General features: G+C 43.4%; 1 protein-coding gene across 1 annotated transcript in view; it reads left to right on the top strand.

The window, feature by feature from the left end:
* Positions 1-22870, top strand: part of LOC118153514 (uncharacterized) — a 154452-nt gene that overhangs the window by 53068 nt on the left and 78514 nt on the right. The window contains exons 10-12 of the mRNA XM_078375435.1: positions 6314-6442; positions 6855-7008; positions 8225-8397. The gene's annotated coding sequence lies outside the window, so the exon portion shown is untranslated. The remainder of the gene's footprint in view (positions 1-6313; positions 6443-6854; positions 7009-8224; positions 8398-22870) is intronic.

Genomic DNA, 22870 nt, shown 5'->3' with positions numbered 1-22870 from the left:
AATCCATTTCAGAAATTTCGCCCTAGATAAACAGTCTTAACAAAAACCAATTCTTTTTTCTTTTTTCTGAGACGGAGTCTCTCTCTATTGCCAGGCTGGAGTGCAGTGGTACGATCTTGGCTCACTGCAACCTTTCCCTCCTGGGTTCAAGCAATTCTCCTGCCTTAGCCTCCTGAGTAGCTGGAATTACAGGCAGGGGCCACCATACCCAGCTAATTTTTATATTCTTAGTAGAGACAGTAGAGACGGGTTTCCCATGTTGGTCACACTGCTGTCAAACTCCTGACCTCATGATCTGCCTGCCTCAGCCCCCCAAAGTGCTGGGATTACAGGTGTGAGCCAGGAAGAACCAATTCTTATTATGTTTGCACTATACTACTGGGTGGGGGTCGTGGGGTGGTCAGTGATAAATGTCAAATGATTAATTGCTGTGTTGTGGTCTAGATTCAGATGATCTTAATATCATTAAAATCTACAACTACAGAACTTTAGAATGAGAAAAGAAATTACAGTCCATCAATTATTTTATATCTTGTAGCTTCTTGGAGTCATTATGGGTAAGAGAAGAAATTTAGAATTGTGAGGAGAAAAAAAAGGAGATGCTCCACATTCCATTGTCCACTTTCCCAGAGGTTTCTTGACTTCCTTGTGAGACTGATGAAGCACTGAGTCCATAAAATAGAAACCAGGCTTGATGATGTCGTTTTAGATGTCTCAACGTGAATGTGAATCTAATATGAGTTCATGAACACTAGAAATCTATGAATCATGAATGTAGTATGAAAAACAACTGACAGGTAGAGACAGCATAAAAAAATAAACAAGAATGCATGAGTTTCCCACCTCTTTTTTTTCCAGAACCTTCAATCTGCTGTGGAATTGGGCTTGTGGACTGTACAGTTCCACAGCTGGAGACTTCTGGGTGTTGTGTGATGAGATTTCTCTAACTTGGTCTAGACTTCTTGCAAAAGTAACCATCTTCTCTCTGCACTTGACAGAACAGAGGGAAGTGGATGGATGTGTATCTATAAGGATCAAAGAATAGATGGAGAGTGAGGAAATAGGGTCTTCATATTATCCTCCACTATCAATATTGATAGAAAATAGGACAATTTATTCCATTGTTATGGAGGGTCTACAAAAACGTTGCTCCCTTTGAAGTGGGATTGAAAAAGATTCTGCCTGGGGTCCAAGCATTTCATCTTTGACTCTGTCACTTTGAAAGACCTATAAGCACAGGCTTTTGTATACTGTCTCTGCATGAAAATAATTTTGTGTCCAGGTTCCTAGGAAGCCTGCCTCTTTGATTCTTAAGGTGAGTCTTTCTTAGGTGATGGTTCAGAGGATGATGTTGGCAACCCACCATGAACATAAGTGGAAGGTTCATGCATTTCTTCACAGGGAGCCAGATGAGTGTTTGAGAAAAGCTGGTTTTTGTGATATCATCCTCACCAGAGAAGGGGTTAGACTCTGAGCTAAACTATGCCATGCTACCTTCAAATAACTTCAAAAATGTCCTAGGACATTGCTGACTCCACTGTGTGGTTATAATCAGGACAAGCCAGAACAGCTCCCATTGAGAAGCTAGCTCTCCCAAGGGTGATGCTTGGGAAGCACCGCAGCACCAGTGTGAGGCCTTCCCAAACTCTGTGGCCCTTTGCCACCACATCTGGGCTGTGATGGTGTCAGGCCTTACTCAAGAAGCTTGTCTGAGCCAGGGGATACTCGAATAGGAGACTTTCAAGGAATTGCTTTGAAAAAGATGATTTTGTTGAGGGCAGATTGTTCTTGACACACCCAGTAGTCTATTGGGGAAGGCAATAGAAAACAGTAAATACATCCCCATCATTCCTGCTACTGCACAGTTTTATTTATGAGACTTTGGGTCACATGAGGCTTGGCCAAGAAGACATCTGATGGGTGGAGTGATACTCGCCTTAACCACACCTCTGGTATGCTGAGACACCCCAAGGAGAATGTGTGTGTGGAGAAGGCAGACAGGGATGCCACACCCTGAGCCTGCTTTTCCCGCTGCTGTGAGAACCTAAGGAAGAGCTTCTAGAAATCATTCTTGCCTTCCCAGAGGTCTGCCACTGCCTATCTTGGGATATATTTAGGAGGGAGAGCAATGATGCAGAAGAGTGTTGTTCTGGGGAGTTAAAGCCTTTTTTTCCCCTTTGCAGATATTTATCTGAAAATAGTTGAAGTAGTTTGGATTTCATGGGGCTTTGAACACATTGGCATATGTGATTTGGCCAATAAAGTATTGGTTGTTTTGATGAGGGTCCCATTAATTGCTCTGTAAATGAGATATGTTTTCGGAGGACACCTACTCTCTATCTCTTCTCTCTCTCCTCTATCTCTTTCTTCTTTTCCTGTCCCCTCTCTCTCTCTTTTGATTCTCTTTTTGGACATGAGTTGAGGTAATTTGACAAATGAATTCTCTTTTTTCTTTCTATCTCCTGGATACTCAAATTTGGCTAAGAGGTAAGTAACATTTGCAAGGCACTCATTATGTGCTGGATGCATCCCTCGGCACTTTATAAGCAATATGCTTTTCATCCATTTTATGAGCCAAGTGCTGCAATTTTCTCCCTTTGACAAATGAGGAAATCGATACTCAGAAGTTCAGAGTTGCTCATGATCACTCAGTTAATAAGAGATCGTATTTGTAAGAATAAACTAGGTTATGCCATAGCAATCAAAACCCACCAATAACCCTTAAAGCTCACTACGACCCTCAAATTCTATGGCACAACGCAACAAGTCTATTCCTTACTTATGTTACATACCTAGACAATTACTCAAAGACCCAGGATAAAGGAGGCTTTACCACTTTGAAACATCACAATCTGGGAACATAGCCCATGGTTGCCATAGCCGGGAAGAGAATGATGGGAAGTCTCACTAGCAGTCATATTCTGGGAATGACACATACCACTTCTGCTCACAGCTTATTGGCTGAAACTAGCCATATGGCCCCAATGGCAAGCTGGTGAGCTGGTCCTCTTCCCTCCCCTTCATGAGGAGGCAAACCAAAATGGCAGACTAATAGAAATTACTACGTCTGAGACAGACTTTGAGCTTTTAACCACTACATGATACTGCCCTTCAGAAAAATGCTCTCATGCCTAATTAGGGATACCAAGCAGCTTTGTGGAGCTTCATAATTCACTTTCTCCCATCCCATTTTAATGTTACCATACGTGCTGCTGGATTCCAAGGGGGCATAGTTTAGTATCTTCTTTCAGGGATCCTTCTGGCCCCTTCCTAGCTCCTGTGCTGCACAAGACCAATACTCAGTGCCCTGTGGCCCGCGTTTAACCTTGGGGATTCATGTAATCAGCACCCACACAGCTAGGAATCACTGAGTCACAGGCTGAGTTGCTGCTTGTATCTTCTGTGCCTGGAAATGAGATCTGTAGGGCAGAGTGGATCTGCCTCCTACACCCCTGGCAGGTTCCCATGGCTCTGTGCTGTCCTTCTGCAGAGCCGTATGGGGTATATCTCTGCCATCTGAGAGGAGTACTTACAAATGTCACCGTCTGTAGATCACAGCACACTATAATCTTAGACCTGGAAGTCCGTGAACATCTTGGCAGAAATCTTCATTCTGTTACTGGAGAAGGAGTTGTGGAATGCGTTCCTTAACCTGTCCCTTTATAATTCATTGATTTATGGGCTCATCTACCTTTTCAGCTGACCCTCCAGTGAAGATGCAGTTTCAGTCTGTAGGTGAATGGTGAGAGCAACTAAGGGAACTCCAAAGCCAGAAGCCACTTGCAAACATTCCTGAGAGAGATAGAAGTCTCTTCCTTCCAAACGAAAGAGAAAGAACGTCAACATGCTACTTATGGGAGGAAAAACATGTCACATGAAGCAGACAAATTTACCCTGAAAACGGAAAGAAAAAGTACACCTCTGGAAGTTATTTGCTATAGAAAGCAATATGATTCAAAAATTAAAAAAAAAAAAACATTTTCTCAGTCTTTTAATGTTAAGCTGTTCTTTTTCCTCGTCTTGGATTTGACTTTCGGTTTCATAGAGTCCAGTCGTTCTTAATTCCTCTGAGTAGAACCAAGTCATTAAAGAATATAAAGGCGTGTGAAGAGAAATTGGATAACTGCAAAGAAGCAGAAAGTTGTCATATTAGAAATGATATTAGTCTTGGAGATGGCAAAGAGGGGAACTGGTGCTGTAATCAATGAAACAAATGAACTCAGTGATATGAAACAAATTTAAGAATCTCCCAGACTGCAGAGAGAAAGGTTAAAAATAGCGAGATAAGATAAAGAGGAAAATGATCAATATGGAGGAGGGAAAACAAAGACCCAATGAAAGAACTATGGACATTTTTAAATAGAAGGAAATAAAAGGTTCTTTGATTAGTCATGATTGGTGTAAAAATCACACAAAAAGATTTGCATAGATATTCCTGGGTCAGAAGATTAAATGATTAGGGATATATATTATTCTTCCATTATGTTATGATTTAAATAATAATGAAAATTCTAATAGTATGGATCAAGGTGATTCTAACATTTATCTGGAAGCAGAAAATGGTAAAGTAGCCAAGGAAAATTCTTTCAGAACTATTATGGTAGATTATAATCAAAACAGCGTGGTAGTGGTAGAAAAACTGATAGGCAGAGAAATGCGCAGAGATGTCCCTGTGTTATTTAACGATTCTTTCTGCTCTAATTTTGAATGCCAAATTTAATCATAAACTCATTCTTCTTTGTATACTAAAGTCTATTTTTGGGATAAGCGGTTAAGTAGTTGAAGTAAAGTTGGCATCTTTTCTCAAAGCATACACCACAATATAAAGACCGAAAGGACTAAATAGTCCAATGCACTCAAAGAAACCAAAATAAAACGTAGATGGATAGATCTCTGATCTTGAGTTTGGATTAGTTTGCCTATGTATGATGAGATGGGGAAAATTGTATTCACCACAATTCCACTTCTACTTATGAGTGGAACTCATTTGTTAGAAAAAATTCCTGTAGAAACTAGAACGGGAGACAACCACGGGGGCTGAGTGATAAACTCTCCCTGCTGGAAACAAGGAGCAGAGTTTGCTTATACTCCAATAAGGAAGGGAGGAAGAAGCCCAAGAGAGAAGCAAAAGGAAGGAAAGCAAAGGTGTAGGAAGACATCGTGTTGTGTATGGAGGGGAGGTCGAAGAAGTGACAGGAAAGAGTAAGATATTGAACTATCACCAGCTACCACACTGGAGTTTGGGCTGGATTTCACCAGTCTCCACAGAGCAGAAGCTGCGTCTCAAATATCTGGGTTATATGCATATAAAAGCAGTGGAAAAAACCTCAACGAGGAGCAGTTGGTGGGTTTTCTAACATAAGAATTAGAAATTATTTACATCAAGGCTCTGCAAACTATGACCCATGGGCCAAATCCAGCCACACCCATTAGTTTTTGTATTATTTATCTTTGCTTCCCAGCTACAATGGCAGCTCTGACTAGTTATGATAGAGAACATATGGCCGACAAAGTCTAAAATATTTACTATCTGGCCCTTCATGGAAAAACTCTGCTAATTCATCTTTCCATAAAAAACATGATAAAATAATTAAAAGGCAAACAGCAAACTCAGAAACAAAACAAAGCACTTGACACAAATATTGCAGGGGGAAGAATGATATCCTTAGGTATCCAAAAGGTCCTTCCAAATTTATTTAAGAAACTCAGTTGGCAATGGGCAGAGGGTATGAACAGACATTTCACTGAAGAAAGCACAAATATATTAACATATGAACATATAGAAGTTTAGCCTCACTAATTAGCAAAGAACAGCAAAATAAACCAGAATAATGTAACAGTGTTTCTGTTAGAGTCAGGATGTCTTGAACAGTTTCTTATACTATTGGTGGGAAGTGTTTATGTAAAACAAGTTGTTGCTACACAAAGGAACCTTAGAAAGAACAAAAGGCTATACCTTTTGATCTAGAAATAAGCACTTCTAAGAAGCTGTCTTGAACAACTAGTTAGAGATCCAAATATGTAAAGGTGAGAATATTCTCTGAAACAATGATACCTCCAGGTTTACCTCTTACTAGCTGAGATGACTTTGTGTAAGGCACCAAACCTTGCTAAGCCTCACTTCCCTCATTTTGTAAAATGGGAATTAAAACTATACCCAGTCCTAGGAGTGTTACAGAGATTCAGTGTGTTGATGTACAAATTTTTAGGAAGATCTTTGGCAAATGGCAGGAATGTATCAAGGACTACCAGCTGTTTTTAAAAAGTGAAATAACAGGGAAATAGTGAAATAAATTCCCTTGTCTAATTTCAGGTTAGTGCCTATGCCGTTTTACAGAGGGGAAACCAAGGACGAGAGGACACACCGTAGATGGTTGAGCAGAGCCAGAGCCTGATCCTAGCTCATGAGAGTGACCCGAAAGAGCTTACAGAGCTTGCAACAGTAAGTCCTCTGTCTCCCCTCTCTTTGTTCTCTCCCTGGTGGTTGTGGGAGAGTTCAGAGAATGAATGCATCATTAAAAAGAATTGTGTTCCTGCTCCAGGGACCTGGGCACCAACAAGAGTCATCTCTACTCCCAGTGACAAGGTTTAGGGGACAAGTAAAAACAATAGAAGGGAAGGCCTGCTGAGAGTCTGGCTCAAAGATTTGGGTTTCTGTCTTCTAAGCCAAGAAACCGGTTACTAGATGGGAATGGCATTCCATCATCCCAGCCTTGGGTCAAATGTGAGACCCAGGAGCCTACAGGCAAACATCTTTGGGACATGCTTCCCTGATTAAACCATCATGGCATCCTTCTGTAAGTGTGGAGGGAAGGAATGTGTTATGGGGACTCAGTGAATGAATCTTTTTACAGCATGACATTGGATGTGAGAATTTGAATTCCTGAAGGCTAACAACACTTTAGTAAACACATATCTTCAATCAAGAGCCTCCCAAAGGCCACCCACGTGACATGGAGGAAACAGTCTCAAAGAACTGCAAAGAGCTGCATTGTGTATAGGCAGAAGGTAAGAACAGTTTGTATCACTGCTGAGGACAGAATAAAAGCAAGTGGGCTTGAGAGGTCAGAAGGTAAGGTGGGCCAATAGGAAATGTAGAACCTGTGTGATCCACTGTTGATTTTTTTTTTTTTTTTTTTTTTTGAGGCAGAGTCTGGCTCTGTTAACCAGGCTGGAGTACAGTGGTGCAATCTTGGCTCATTAAAACCTTAGCCTCCTGGGTTCAAGAAATTCTCCTACTTCAGCCTCCCAAGTAGCTGGGTTTACAGGTGCCTACCACTACACCAGGCTAACTTTTATATATATATATATATTTTTTTTTTTTGAGACGGAGTTTCGCTCTTGTTACCCAGGCTGGAGTGCAATGGCGCAACCTCCGCCTCCTGGGTTCAGGCAATTCTCCTGCCTCAGCCTCCTGAGTAGCTGGAATTACAGGCACACACCACCATGCCCAGCTAATTTTTTGTATTTTTAGTAGAGACGGGGTTTCACCATGTTGACCAGGATGGTCTCGATCTGTTGACCTCGTGATCCACCCGCCTCGGCCTCCCAAAGTGCTGGGATCACAGGCTTGAGACTTTTATATTTTTAATAGAGACAGGGTTTTGCCTTATTGACCAGGCTGGTCTTGAACTAGTGGCCTCAGGTGATCTGCCCACTTCTGCCTCCCAAAATGCTGGGATTACAGGCGTGAGCTACTGCACCCAGCCTCACTGTTTATTTTTAAAACATAATACTTCCTGCCATTTTGGGAACTGTTTAGGGTCACTTTTAAAGGCAGAGGGCTAGATCCTTCATCCCAGTGAAGGATCAGGACAAATATGGATAATATAGCTTAAGCTTATATAGATGAAAAGAAATGAAACAAGTTAGTATTTATTGATTGTCTGTAATGTGCTAGTCATTTTTCAATCATTTTCTCATTACATCTTCCAAGCTACACAATGAATGCACTATTATTATCTCCACTTTGCAAAGGAGCCAGATGAGGCTAAAGCAGGCTAAGGGGGTGCCCCACAACAGGAAGTGGTAGAGAAGGGGAATGGACCACAGGGCTTTGAATTCTTAAGTTATGCTGAGAACAAGGGCCACTCCCTCATATGTTCATCAGTATGATTATGTTGTAAAACTAAATATTAAGGGGGAAAAGTAAGCAAGAAATTGTCTTCTGGCTTATAGTTTATCTGCCAAGCACCAAGTGCCTTTCCATAATTGTGACTTACAGGGTGTTTGCATGATCATCCAGGCAAAGAGCTTGGAGTTTTGTATATCCTTATGCCCACTTCTGCTGAGGGTTTCCTGTGAGTTTCACAGATGGGGTCATGATCATCTGCAGCCTCTGTCAACTGCCAAAATATAAGCATCACATCAGGATGACTGCCTGTCCTCTGTCCACAGGTAGGTGGAGAAGATGTCTTGACATCAGGAGTTTGTGGACATGCATTGAAACTTGCCTGTTTGACGTCCATGGCCCTGACTTTCCCGAAGAGCTCTGGGCTTTGTGGTTTCTCTTACAAGTTGTGATTTGCTAAGGCTGCGTTTTGGCCACAAATGAGAGCCATGAGGTCTCCACACAGCTGTTACTCTGTCCATGTGCTCTACGGCTGGGCCCCTTAACTTGGTGTTGGCCTCAGTGGCAAGCTGCTGTTAAAAAGGATGGAGGGAGGCAGTGAGGAGCCGGATTCACTGATGTTGACTGGCCCTGACATGGGAATATCATGTAAGCGGCCTCAGAGAATTAGCTAGGTTGAGAAATTCTCATAGCTCTCAGAGCTGTCTTGTTAGGTAACTCGTGTACAAGTAATTATCCATACATATGCTTGTGGGGTGACCGGTGGGAACCCAGCTAGGGTTATCCAGACTGAAGTTTATTCTTCTGTATTATTTTCAAATGGATGCTGTAACAGATAATCACAAACATAATGGCCTACAGTAGCTTAAATGTATTATCTTACAGTTCTGGAAGTCAGAACTGAAATGAGTCTCAGTGAGCTAAAATCAAGGTGTTGGCAGGGCTGTGTTTCTGGATTCCCTGGGAAGAATCCATTTCCTTGCCTTTCAACTTCTAGAGGCTGCCTACATTTCTTAGCCCCTGGCCCCTTCTCCATCTTCAAAGCCAGCAACGGTGGCTAAGTCCTTCTCATGCTACCATCTCCCTAGGTTTTAATGCAGGCAGTATTAGAACATGGATCAACTAGCATGCTCTTTCAAGTTTTATCTTTACCCAAAGTATTCATTAAGAAAAAAGGAAGAAAAATATGCATCGTTTGATGGAACTATATTTACCCAGTCTGGTGCAGTTGCTAGAATCCTCTGATACTAACTCTAAGTCCTAAAGTTCTTTTTCTGCCAGGAACTACGTGTTTGCCTACCAAAAGGCAAGTTACTTAACTGCAAACCACAGTTCATCCATCTTTATAATAGTCATAACTCCCCTGGTTCTGTTCTCTAGGGACACTGGAATGATAAATGAGATAGTGAAAAAGTGCTTTAAGAAGCATGTTGTTTACAAGCATTTTCTGTGACCTCACTAAGATAGTCAGAAGAGAGGTCTGTGTCTGCTCCCACACACTACGCAACACTCACAGTTCACCCCACTTATTTCTTACCAAGCTTATGGTGTTGCTCTCTTGATAGATTTTTTTACGATACATATTTGATTTACATATTTACAACAATGCGTCATAATAAGGAGGCTATCAACTGTCGATCAATAAATATTTAATGAATAAAAGGAAAGCAAAAAAAAAAAAAAAAAAAGAGAAGGGAGGAAACAGAATATCGAAAGTTGTACAGTCTCTCCCCTTTGCTCCAGCAGAGGAAGCTCCATTTTCATCTCTTTGGGAGATTTCTTGAACTTTAGTTCCAGTATGGACCCTTCCTATTAGAAGGGGACAGTCTTGAAGGAACCATATGCACCACCCAACATAGGTCATGGGGGTCAGAGAGCCACCCCCAGTGCCCAGCCCCCTTGGTACAGAGGAAAACACATTCCCCTGTACCCTTTGTTTAAAAAAGAAAAAAGCCCTGGTCTCTGGGAATTTGTTAATCCATAAGGCACTGTGTTATTTCAGGCTCACTTACCAAATGCCTCTTTGTTGTTCAGTAGTACCTAGCGAGTGCATAGTAGGTCCAGAAAATAACATTTGACATTTTGATGAAGAAATGAGTGCAGGAATGATGTGTTGCTGGACAGCTCAAAGAAACACTGAGAAAACACCAGACGACATTTAAGTAGTATAGCATGATAATTTTTTGATGATGATGGATGGCTTTAGTACTTTAAGCTACTCAGCTGTGTTACCCTGGGATTTTGCTTTAGCCCTGTTCTCCTGGCCTTGCTATCAGGCTCATGGGGTAAATCTGGTCAGTCTCCAAAGGAAGGAGCAGATTAGGCCCATGGTGGGACCTGCCTGCTGGCCAGAGCCACTCAGTTCTAAGACCTTCACAAATCAGGAAATAAGTGCTCGGCACCCTCTGCAACTGCCCTTCTGGGCTCCCTTCCATTGCTCCTCCCGGCCTCTCCCTGGAACTGGGCAGCAGCTGCTCCTGGCCAGGAAAAAGGAACCTCCACTGAGTCAGGGCTGAGTGAGTAGCAGTTGCTTCATCCCCAGCCCCCAGGGCTTGGAGAGAGACCTGCTTTGTCCGCATGAAACTGCAGGCTTGGGCCAGAGCAATGGTTTGATGTGAATAAGCAAAAAGAAAAATAACCCCCCCAAAGAAACCCACACACACACCCCAACCAAAAAACTCCCCACGTTTCTTCAGATTAGATTTAATTGAAAACAACCATCCACCCCAACCACTTCTCCTATGTTGGGCAGCTTCTCCAGTCCTGGAGTTCAGGGTCTGCTTCTGAGTCAGAGAAGGGAGCAGAGGTTGCCCCCCACCAAATCCAGAAGCAGGGGGCTGGAGTGCAAGAGCTCAGGACGATAGGTCTATAAAACGCTGTGGGCCGCTGGGCAGCCAGCCCCATCAGTCTCCCTGCATCCTCCACTGAAACGAAAGGAAACAGAGAGCTGCGCCAGGCAGAGGGTGGGGGAGCCAGAAAGCCAAGGAGGGAAGCAAGGAGAGAGGCCAGCGGCTCTCCTGCCTCAGCAGACACCGGCAGGCTGAGTGAGAGAACTTCCCTTCCAAACACTGCAGAGAGTCTCCGAGGAGGAAAAGGATCTTGCAGAAGAGCCAGGAAGGCAGGATTGAAACTGTTGCCGGCATTGGCAGGGCCCAGCCTGGGACTGTCTGCTCTCCTATCCTCTGGCTCAGTGGGAATCCCGTCGCCTCTCTGACATCATGGATGAAAATCAGCCCTGGCTCTCAAATGCTGGGGCCGCCCCGCCCAGCTCAGCTCAGTCCGGCCAGCTGGACCCTCCCAAAACGGGTTGTCTTTTGTCAGCTGCCTTTTATAGAACTATAAAACGAAAAGTTCAAGTACGAAGCCCTTAGATCAGTCATCAAAAAAGTCAGACTTTGCCTCCCAGACTCTTTCTGCCGCTTTCCCTGCTTCGTGGCTTCCTCCCCTCCAGCAGAGGTGCTAGCCTGCTGGCTTCCATCTCTGGGCCTCGTAAAGATCCTACAACCCCAAAAGGGGCATTAACCTGCCTAGGAGGGGGTTCTGGATCTGTGCTTTGGAATTAGGGAAAGGGAAGAGAAGTGGGGAGCTTACGCTGTAACCATGCGGGGTAAAGAAAAGATACCTCTGTAATAAAGTGAAATGGCATAGAGCTGGGAAGGGAAAAGAGGCAACACAGGACCACAGTCAGTGAGGCCGAGTGAAACTTCTGCCAAATAACTGTGACCTTTGAAATTTCAAACTGCCTCTCCAGGCATCTGAATCTTTTGGCCAAAGCATAAGTGAGTAGGGTGGTGGAACACCAGATGATCCTATGCTCAGCAGAGTTTAGAAGGGAGGGAGTATTAAACATGTTGCAGCTTGAGGAAAAGAGTTGAATTCTCACCTCCTCAGCTCAAGACAGAGGCCATAGTAGGCACTAGATTAATCATGGCTGCAAAAGAAGCTAATGGCCAACTCAGTCAGTTTCAATGCCTTACCAAAAAATTGGAGGAAGATTATTGATAAAGGTCTTGGTGATTCTTGGATCAATGAGACTACTTCTACAGTTTAGGAAACTCCATGTACACTCTAAACGTATAAGAAAAGTCAAAGCCAAATGGAACTCACCCAATGGTTCAAAATGGTGGCTGGGTCAGCCATGCTGCACCTATGGGATCATTGCGTTCCCTAGCCTCGCCTTTGAAGCGCATAGTCTAGCCTCAGCTTAAAGGATTAATGTGAAGTGAAAGGAAATAACGTGTAAGTTCAACCGTTCTTTGCTCACATTAGATCAGTTAGCTTGACCTGATAAGAGATTTTTTTTTAAAATGTCTAATACATGGGACCTTTCTTCTCTTGGCCTTGGGATATTAATGCACATGTTGAACGGCAACATTCCTGTGGGTCTCAGATTCTATCAGGCTGTTATACAACTGGCATAAGATCGGAAGGGATCTTAAAGATAAGACCTGAGTGAAAGTCTTACTTATGAATGAGGTCGAGGGAGGTTAAATGACGTCTGCATTGTATGTGCTTACGTGTATTCATCCAATCAAAGATGAGTATTACTATTTCTCCTTTGGTTGCTGTTTAGCACCTGTGTATAGCAGACATTGTTCTGTGCAATGGGTATCAATGCTGAACAAAGCGGGTGGGGGACAGTATTGTGAACCTTGTAATTGGAGAAACTAGCATTAAACAGATGAACAAGTGTGAAAAGAACACCTTTTTGGAAAATGATGCAAACAGTGAAGGAGGTGGCAGTACATTAAGTGTAGTGGCCAGAGAAGGCTTTTCTAAGCAGGTGGCCTCTAAGGTGAGCTCTCTGTGATGAGAAGGAGCCAGCCATGAGAAGCTCCAAGAGAGAATGTTCCAGGCAAAGGGATGACCAGTGCACAGGTCTCGAGGCTGGAACAATTGAGGTACAGGTTGAACCTCCCTTATCCGAATTGCTTGGGACCGGAAGCGTTTTGGATCTCAGATTGTTTTCACATTTTTGGAATATTTGCAAACAGATAATGAGGGCTTGGAGATGAGATCCTAGCCTATACACAAAATGTATTTGTTTTGCACACACCTAGCCTGAAGGTAGTTTAAAAAAATATTTAAAATTTTGTGCATAAAACAAATTTTGCATTGAGTACTTAATGTGTGGAATTTTCCACCTATGGCTTTATGTCAGTGCTCAAAAAGTTTTGGATGTTGGAGCATTTTGGATTTTGGAAAGATTAGGGATGCCCAACCTGTATTTTTTTGAGGTAGAGGCAGAAAGTGGAGCTAAAGTATAGTGAGTAAAGGGAACAGGGAGAAGAATAGCATGAGTTCCTCTGCCTACCACCTCACACTTTCTGCATATAAGGCCCGCAGACCCTTGTTCATTCTGAAATTAATGTATCCTCTCTGAGCCTACCTATCCCCTGTTATAATACCATTCGTCTTACCCTACAAACTCTTGCAGAAAGCATCCTGAGAGAAAGGGTGGTTTCCTACCCAAGAGACCATTAAGACACATCTCGTTGTGTATTACATCGCAGTTGACCCACTAAACTCCAAGCCTGTAGAAACATCTCCGGTCACTCAGACCCTCTTGTGGGTTTAATTGTGTCCCCTACAAGAGATATGTTAAAGGCCTAACCTCTAACACCTCTGAATGTAAACTTATTGGAAATAGAGTCTCTACAGATGGATGTGGTCTGAATGTGTTCCTCCAAAATTCATATGTTGAAACCCAATAGCCAATATGATCCTATTAGGAGATAGTCTTTTAGGAGGTGACTAAGTTAGGAAGATGGAGCCGTTATGAATGAAATTGGAGCTCTTATGAAAGGAGCCCGGTGGAACTCACTTTCCCTTTACACCATGGGGAAATGCAATTAGAAGGTGCTGTCTGTGAGGAAGAGGGCCCTCACCAGGCACCAAACCTGCTGAGCCTTGATCTTAAACTTCCCTTTCTCCATGTAAGAAATAAACTTCTGTGGTGTATATGCCATTCCATTTATGGTATTTTTATTCTAGCAGCTTGCATGGACTAAGACACACATTTAACCAAGTTAAGATGATGTCATGAGGGTGGGCCTAATCTAATATGACCCGTGTCCTTATAAAAGTTGAGACACAGGAGAAATGTGTGAAGAGACACAGGTAAAACACCCTGTGAAGACTGCGGGACAATGCTGCCACAATCCAAGCAACATCCAGGGCCATCAGAAACTGGAAGAGCCAAGGAAGGTTCTCCTATAGGTTTCATGTATTTTTTTTTGAGACAGAGTCTCACTCTGTTACCCAGGCTGGAATGCAGTGGGATAATCTTGGCTCACTGCAACCTTCACCTCCCAGGTTCAAGTGATTCTCATGCCTCAGCCTCCCAAGTAGCTGGGATTATAGATGTGCACCATCACATCCAGCTAATTTTTGTATTTTTAGTAGATATGGGGTTTCACCATGTTGGCCAGGCTGTTCTTGAACTCCTGACCTCAGGTGATCCACCCTCTTCAGCTTCCCAAAGTGCTGGGATTACAGGCCTGAGCCTGGATCCCTATAGGTTTTAGAGGGAGTACAGTGCTGCTGACACCTGGATTGTAGAATTTTGGCCTCCAGAGCTGCAAGACATTAAATGTCTGTTGTCCTAAACCACAGAGATTTTGGTACTCTGTTAGAACAGCCCTGGGAAATGGAGACCTTTATCATTTTCTGACTCCCTATGTTCCCTAATCTAATAAGGCCCCTGTTTTAGTCTGTTTCACATTGCTGATAAACTGGGCTATTTAAAAAAGAGGTTAAACTGGCTGGGGAATCCACACACTCATGGTGGAAGGCAAGGAGGAACAAGTCCCTTCTTACATGGATGGCAGGGGTCAAAGAGAATGAGGATGATGTAAAAGCAGAAACCCCTGATAAAACCATCAGATCTTGTGAGACTTACTCGCTACCAAGAGAACAGTATGGGGAAAACTGCCTCCATGATTCAATTATCTCCCACCAGGTACCTCCCACAAAACATGGGAATTATGGGAGTATAATTCAAGATGAGATTTGGGTGGGGACGTAGGCAAACCATATCACACCCTCTCCCCATCCCCTGCTCCCTCAGAACCTTTTCACTGTGCCCTATAGCTCAAAGTTGCTCATCATCAAAATGACCCATATCCTCACTTGTTTCTAAGAATGTTCTCTTCCAATGCCTGCTGCAACTAAAACCAGTTATCCCTGGAGGTCTTGGCTTCCCTTCCAGCCTTCTCGGGCTATGGCTTTTCTTTTTCCGCCATGGAGACAGGGCCTACGAGGGGGTGATGTCTTATGCTTGCTTCACATCCCATCTTCAAGACCATCTGTCCACTTTCTACCCCCATGCCCAACCCTAGCTCCTTGGATACCCACAGTATTAGACTCCATGCGATAACTACCCCTTGCTTTGGTGAGTCAACTGCGACCTTCCTCTTAGCTACAGAAGACTTTGTACCTGGCTCACTTTCACCGTAAGCACCCCACCTATTCTTACCGCAGTTGTTTCAGTAATCGCATAGGCCTTTCACTGCTCAGGCTTCTCAGTCCTTGTCTCTTCTCTTTCATGGACCTTGTCCTCTATGCTTCCACAGCCACTCCTTCTAAGGTCCTATCCAGCCATTCAGTGACTGCTTTTTCTCCCAAATCTCATTCTTAAGGATCTTCATCTCTAACAAAAACCTTCTATCTTCCAGAGGATTCTCCCTGCTACGCTGACCTCAGTGATTTATTGACCTTGCCAAGACCTTTAATCCATTGTCCCTTCCATTTGGCACTGTTCTCTCTACTCCTTCATGTCCTCTCTACTCCTTCATGTCCTCATTGTCTTCTTTCTTTTGTAATAATCTCTGTCTTGCATAAACCCTGAGCTTCCGACTCTCCCTCCCGCCTACAGAGTTGAAAATCTCCTACCCTGCATCGGCCTCACTTTTCACCTCCTCTGCTCCTGTGAAGTACTTGGAGCTGGCTGGAGGAAAACAGAAAGCAGGGCTGTCTGGTCACGTGTTGATTTTTGACCACAAACCTCTCTGGGGCCCCCACACTGCCTGGCAGTCCTATTGCATTTCCCTGGTTGATTCACAGTCCTGTTCTCCAGGGCTACTATGTCACAGCCCGTCTCTCCTGACATCCACTTCCTTACTCTCAGTTGATGACCTCACCTTCAATTCACTGAGAAAACAGAAGCAGACAGAAGAGAACGTGCTCATCCACCTACAAATGAGTCATCCACTACTTCCTTGGGTACCCACATGTTCTGCTTTTCCTGCAAATTCTAGCTGCTCCCGTCAGAGGCCTGCCCCATTGCTGGTGGGCCAGATCTACCGTGAATTGCCTGCTAAGGGACTTTGCTCCAGCCATGATCTCTTCTCCCCTCCATACCATCTTTTCTGTCTTGTGTCTCATTCTGGTCAGCCTGCAAACGCACTGGGATCTCTCCCATTCTAGATAATATCTCCCTTTCCACACACCTTCTTCTCATAACCACTTCATTCTCTTTTTGCCCTATAACAACACTCCTTGAAATTGTCTATAACTTCTCCCCTTCCTTCTTCACCTTATTCACTCCCTTCTGGTACATTCTATCCCCATACCCTGCTTCATAACATTGATCAGTTCCTTCCCTTAACATGCATTGTACACATACTTGATAGACTTATCTCTGCAATAGGAAGAAAAGAGAGAAGCTATGTCCATATAACATGTCCAAAATGGAAATCTTGATTTTTTTTTCCCTTCACTCTCCTCCTAACATTGTCTATAACTTCTCCACACCTTTTCTTCACCTTGCGAGGTGAAGGTGAAGAAAGGGTAGGGAGAAGTTACAGACAACTGACCTTGTCTCAAAAGGCTTTTGTTGCCATTGTTTGTCTCTTGTCTCTGCCCTTGGCCAGATTTAAGGACCAAGTCTGAGTCCTTATCTGAAGCTTGCAGCAGTGCTGGAAATGGCAATCTTTCTTCACTTGGCTTCTTGGATGCTACCATCTTCTGGTTTTCCCATTACCTTCAGGGAGTCTCTTTCTCAATTTCTTACGTTTTGTTTCCCCTCTTTTTTCCCCCATCCTCTAATAGTTTCTTACCCCAGGGCTTAACTCTTGGTCATCTTCTCCCCAATATTTATACTCCCTTGCAGAATTCATCAGCAGGATCATGGCTTTACATTATCTGTACATTGATGACTTGCATGTTTTTATCTTCAGAACCAATCTATCCCCTGAATTCCAGACTCACATATTCCAACTGCCTACCAGGCATCTCCATCCTGACATCTAATAGATATGTTAAATATAACATGTCCAAAATGGAAATCTGGAATTTTCCCTTCACTCTCCTCCTAAAATACTCTCCTCTCACAGGTTTCCTCATCTCGGTAAAGGGTGTCACCATTCTCTTGGGAGCTATTCAGGTATCAAGTAGAGGAAGCATTCTTGGCTTCTCCCTTTTCTTCCTATTGCAGAGACAAGTCTATCAAGTATGTCTACAATGCATGTTAAGGGAAGGAACTGATCAAGGCTATGAAGCAGAGTGTGGGGATAGAATGTACCGGAAGGGAGTGAAAAATGGAAGTGTTATTTGTTAACCAGGGTCAAGGATAAACTCTTTGAGAAAGTAACATTAAAGCAGAGACCTTCCTGAACAGTAGGAAAGCACGTGCTTTAGCAGGATATAGGGGAAGGGCATTCCAGCAGAGAGAACCACAAGTGTGTAGGTCATGAGGCAGTCAAAAATATATCTCGTCTGAAGAAAGCAAGGCTAGAGTGCCAGAAGCAGATTGAGGTGTGCATTAGCTCTGGCTGCCATAACAAAATGCCATAGAGTAGGTGGCTTAAACAACAGATATTTGTTTCCTTACAGAACTGGGAAGTTCAAGATCAATTGACTCTGGCCAATTTGGTTGCTTGTGAGGGCTCTTTTCCAGGCTTGCCTGTGGCCATCTTCTTGCTGTGTCTCACGTGGCTTTTTCTGGTGTGGGCAAGAAAAGACAGAGATCTCCTTCTTCCTGTTCTTATAAGGCCCCCCAGTCCTATTGGGTTAGGGTCCATTCTTATGGTTTCTCTTAACTTTTATTATCTCCTAAAGACCCTATCTGCACATATAGTCATATTGGATGTTAGGGCTTCTACATATGAATTTTTGGGGGATACACATTTTGGTTCATAACAAGGAGTGATGAAAGTAGTCAGAGGCTAGGTTATGAAAGATCTTGGCCTGCAAAAGCCTCATGCTTGTGTTTTATTCTACTTGTGGTTTGTTTTTGTTTGTGTTTTCTGAGACAGAATCTTGTTGTGTCACAGGCTGGAATGCAGTGGCATGATCCCGGCTCACTGCAACCTCCGCCTCCCAGGTTTAAGTGATTCTCCTGCCTCAGCCTCCTGAGTAGCTGGGACTACAGGGGTGTACCACCACACCCAGCTAATTGTTTGTATTTTTAGTAGAGACAGGGTTTCACCATGCTGGCCAGGATGGTCTTGATGTGTTGACCTCATGATCTGCCTGCCTTGGCCTCCCAAAGTGCTGGGATTACAGGTATGAGCCACTGTGCCCTGCCATTTTATTCTAATTGTTACGGAAACTAATGGACAGTTTTGAGCAGGAAAGTCTCATGACATGATTTATGTTTTACAGGTAATTCTAGCTGCCTGTAAAGAATGGGTTTTAAGAGATCAAGAAAAGGAGCCAGTGTGTCGAGCTAGGAACTTTCTGCAATATATTTTACAGTAGGGATGAGCAAAGTTTTCAAAATCATGGTTTAGATGGACTAATATAGCCTGAAATATTTACTGTTTTCACACTGGTGATAAAACATACCCAAGACTAGGTAATTTATACAGAAAAAGAGGTTTAATGTACTCATGGATCCAGATGGCTGGGAGGTCTCACAATCATGGCAGAAGGTGAAAGTCACATCTCACATGGTGGCAGGAAAGAAAGAATGAGAACCAAGGGACACCTGTAATCGCAACACTCTGGGAGGCTGAGGTAGGGGGAAAAAAAAAGAAAAGAAAAAAAAGAGAACCAAGGGAAAGGGATTTTCCCTTAAGAAACCATTGGATCTCATGTGACCTATTCACTACAAAGAGACCAGAAAACTGCCCCCTCCACTGGGTCCCTCCCACAACACTTGGGAATTATGGGAGCTGCAATTCAAAATGAGATTTGGGTGGGGACACAGCCAAAGAATATCACAGGCCATGTGGGATCTTTGTCACAACTGCTGACTGCTGTCCCAGTGCTAAATCAGCCATAGATAATATGTAAATTAATGGATGTGGCTGTGTCCCCAAAACTTTTAATAACAGGCACTGGGTTGGATTTGGCTTGTGGGGCATGGTTTGCAGACATCTATTCTAAACTGGAAGTGGTGATGGCTTTGCCTGTAGCATAGGATATAAGGAGGCAAGGCAGTATTTGGGATCATTTTAGAGTTGACTCTGCAGTCTTGCTGCTAATGAAGTAAATATGGGAGCTAAGAGCTAGTAAAGAATCAAAGATATCCTCTTGAGATCACGTTTTCACCTTTCCACTTTATCACATTGATTCTGCAGGCATTTTTTACTCATTCTTCAGGCAAGCAATACTAACGTTTATTTTCTTGTTAGAGTGGTTTGATAAAGTAAGATTGCTATTAATGGAATAATAAGTGTCCAGTTCACTTAGAGGCAAATAAGGCTAATTTCATTCAGAGGGCCTTGATTTTCTGCAGAAATGAAATATTCCCTATAAAGCCAATCTTCCAGCCCCATCCCACTCAATGGCTCATGTTGGGGGTGGGGTGTAAAGTGATGGTGGGAGTGGTTCACTTAGATGGAGAGGAATCTTTCAGCATGGAAATTGCTTAGACTCACCAGTGCGAGGGGCCAACATAAAACAGATTAACTCTTGTTTTCGCATTACTTATATTTTTAGATGGAGTCTTACTCTGTTGCCCAGCCTGGAGTGCAATGGTGCGATCTTGGCTCACTGTAACCTCTGCCTGCTGGGTTCAAACGATCTTCCTGCCTCAGCCTACCAAGTAGCCAGGATTACAAGCATGTGCTGCTGTGCCTGGCTAATTTTTATACTTTTAGTAGAGACAGGGTTTCACCATGTTAGCCAGCCTGGTCTCAAACTCCTGACCTCAAGTGATCTGCCTGCCTTGGCCTCCCAAAGTGCTGGGATTACAGGTGTGAGCCATAATCCGTTTTCTCAGTTACTTTTAAATTCTCTATTTGCAATTCACCTTATTATTGCCTGTGCTCAGGACAGATGCACCCACTCTCCTCTGCTCCCTCCATACATCATCATCTTATCTGTCCCAAGGAAGCAATAGGGCCCCTGATTCACACTTTCCATGTAAAGGGGGAGATACAGATACTTGGTCCTCATTCCACCATAATTTTGTGTGTGTGTGAGGTTAAGAACAAACCCCCATCAGGGAAAAGAAAAAGAAGAACAAGAGAATGATTGAAAAATACTCAACAGTCAAGGAATTGGTTGAATGCCACAGAATATCTGAATAGCTAGCATTTTCCCAAGGATAACAACCAATGGATACAGAGTATTAAATGACAGCAATTGGGACACTTTATATGTTGCTGCCACGAGCAGAATGCATGAGGGAGAACCCAAAGAGTAGCCTCTGTCCCTTGCAGTTTTCCCCTCCCTCTTTTTTGCGCCTGTCCAGGTTGCCTTTTCCCTGGCTGGGAACACCCTGTGCTGGGTCCGGCTGCAAAGCACTCTCTGTGTAGTAATAAAGTGCACACTTGTAATGTTGGGCCGTGTGACAAGAACAACATGAAACAACACTCTACCCACCCACTGAGAAAACCAAGTGTGTCACACGCCTCTGTGTCATGGTTTTAAAAATATCTCCACTGACGGTCCAAGTCTCAGGTTGGGCTAGAGGAGTGTTTAATGCCTAGCTGTGCCAGGTGGAAAATGTTTTCATCAGAATCCCAAGGACCCCAGTGACGGACGTTTGTTGGCTTAATGTGTGTGTGCACGCGCGCGCAGGAGCATGTGTTTAAGAAAACTGGGGCTGGGTGGCGATTTCTTTGCTCTCCCCCTTCCCCTTTTTCTTTCCTTTTTAATTACATGTTCCTGACAAAGAGGTGCGGTCCCTGGCATTGCTGCCCAGCCTTTCTGCCACCTCTAACCACACGGGGTGAAGAATACTGTGGGCTTCTCAGCACTCAACATGGTTTTCAGCGTCAATGGAAACATAAACCCAGGGACCCACAAAGAGCTAAAGCTTCTGCAGAACGAGGGGTCTAGAAGCCTAGTGAATGTCTGGGCAGGGGGTGGGGAGAGAGAGAGCGACAGACTGACTCTTGCAAAGGGTTTGTCTCTTGGTTTCTCCCTGCCTTACTTCTTTAAGAAGAGCAAGGCCAAGCCCAAGTCTACTGGAATTTTGTCACAGAGGAGGGGGTTTCAAATAACAGGGAGAGCCATTTAACCCCTTTGTGGTTTATTCTTATTTACTTTGGAATCTCTGGTACTTACGAGCAGGACAACTTTGGCAAGTTGCTTAACCTTTAAGCCTAAGTTTCCTGACTTGTAAATGGGGATAATAATTGTACCTGGTCCTCACTACCTTAAGGTTGTAGTGAGGACAAGATGATGTGACTGCAGGCAAGCTCTCAGCACAGAACCTGGCACGTAGCAAGCCCGCAAGAAATGTTAGCTGTTTTTGCTGCTTCAGAGCTTTACAAGATATACAATGAGAACATAAAATCTTTTACTCGAATCTCACAAAGGGAAACATATATGTGAGACCCTGTGTGTTCTGTCCCCACCTTCAATCTGGTGGGGGCTCCACTGACCTCCTGAAATTTCTTTATCCACATCAAGCATCTGAGCCTTTGCAACTACTGTTTCCTCTGCATGGAATATTCTGTTCATGTATATCCTCATGGCTTGCTCTGTGACACTATTCTGATATTTGCTCAAATTTAATTTATTGGAGAGAGACTTTGCATTCCAAACAATTTAAAGTGGCATCCCCACATCCTAGTCACTTTCTACTCACTCTCCTGGTACTTACTTATTAATTTATTGTCTAGTTCCCCGACCAGAATAAAAGATTATGAAAGTAGAGGGTTTGTGTTTTGTTATTCATTGCAGCATTTCTAACATCTAAAACAGTGTACAAAATACAGTTAGCATGCTCTAAATATCAATTAAATGAATGAACAGATAATACCTCTACATAATTCTCTGCCTCCCGGGTTCAAGTGGTTCTCCTGCCTCAGCTTGGGATTACAGGTTCACAACACCATGCCCAGGTAATTTTTGCATTGTTAGTAGAGATGGAGTTTCACTGTGTTGGCCAGGCTGGTCTTAAACTTCTGACCTTAAGTGATCTGCCCACCTTGGCCTCCCAAAGTGCTGGGATTACAGGCATGAGTCACCACATCTGGCCTATAACTTTTGACCTGAGATAACTTTCAACTTAAATCCATGAAATTTGCATCTGAATTGTTGCAATCTTTCCTATTCTGGATATTCTTTGCCCATGTCATAATATATTTGATCGAAGATATTCCACATACGTGTATGAAAAACTTTAAGACTTTTTTTCCCCTATGGACCAGATTCTTCTTATCTATATACTTCCCAAGGGCCTCATGGCTTTTATAAAACTCCCTGCTTAAGGAGCTCTGACCTTGCACTCTCAGCCTCCCTCAAGGTCACCTTGTCTGAAACAGAAGGCAGCCTCTTGTCTTCGTACGGAATGCTTCATGCTGAAGGGAAGAGATTTTTCTCACCAAGGCAATATAGTGTCCTCTAAATTGCATGTATAAATATCCTTCCTGACCTTTTAGGATTTCCGTATAAAGG

Source organism: Callithrix jacchus, chromosome 5, assembly GCF_049354715.1.
Source record: "Callithrix jacchus isolate 240 chromosome 5, calJac240_pri, whole genome shotgun sequence".
NCBI classification, from domain to species: Eukaryota; Metazoa; Chordata; class Mammalia; order Primates; family Cebidae; genus Callithrix; species Callithrix jacchus.
The sequence above is the reverse complement of the archived record's forward strand: the minus strand, read 5'-3'. Positions and strand labels throughout refer to the sequence as shown.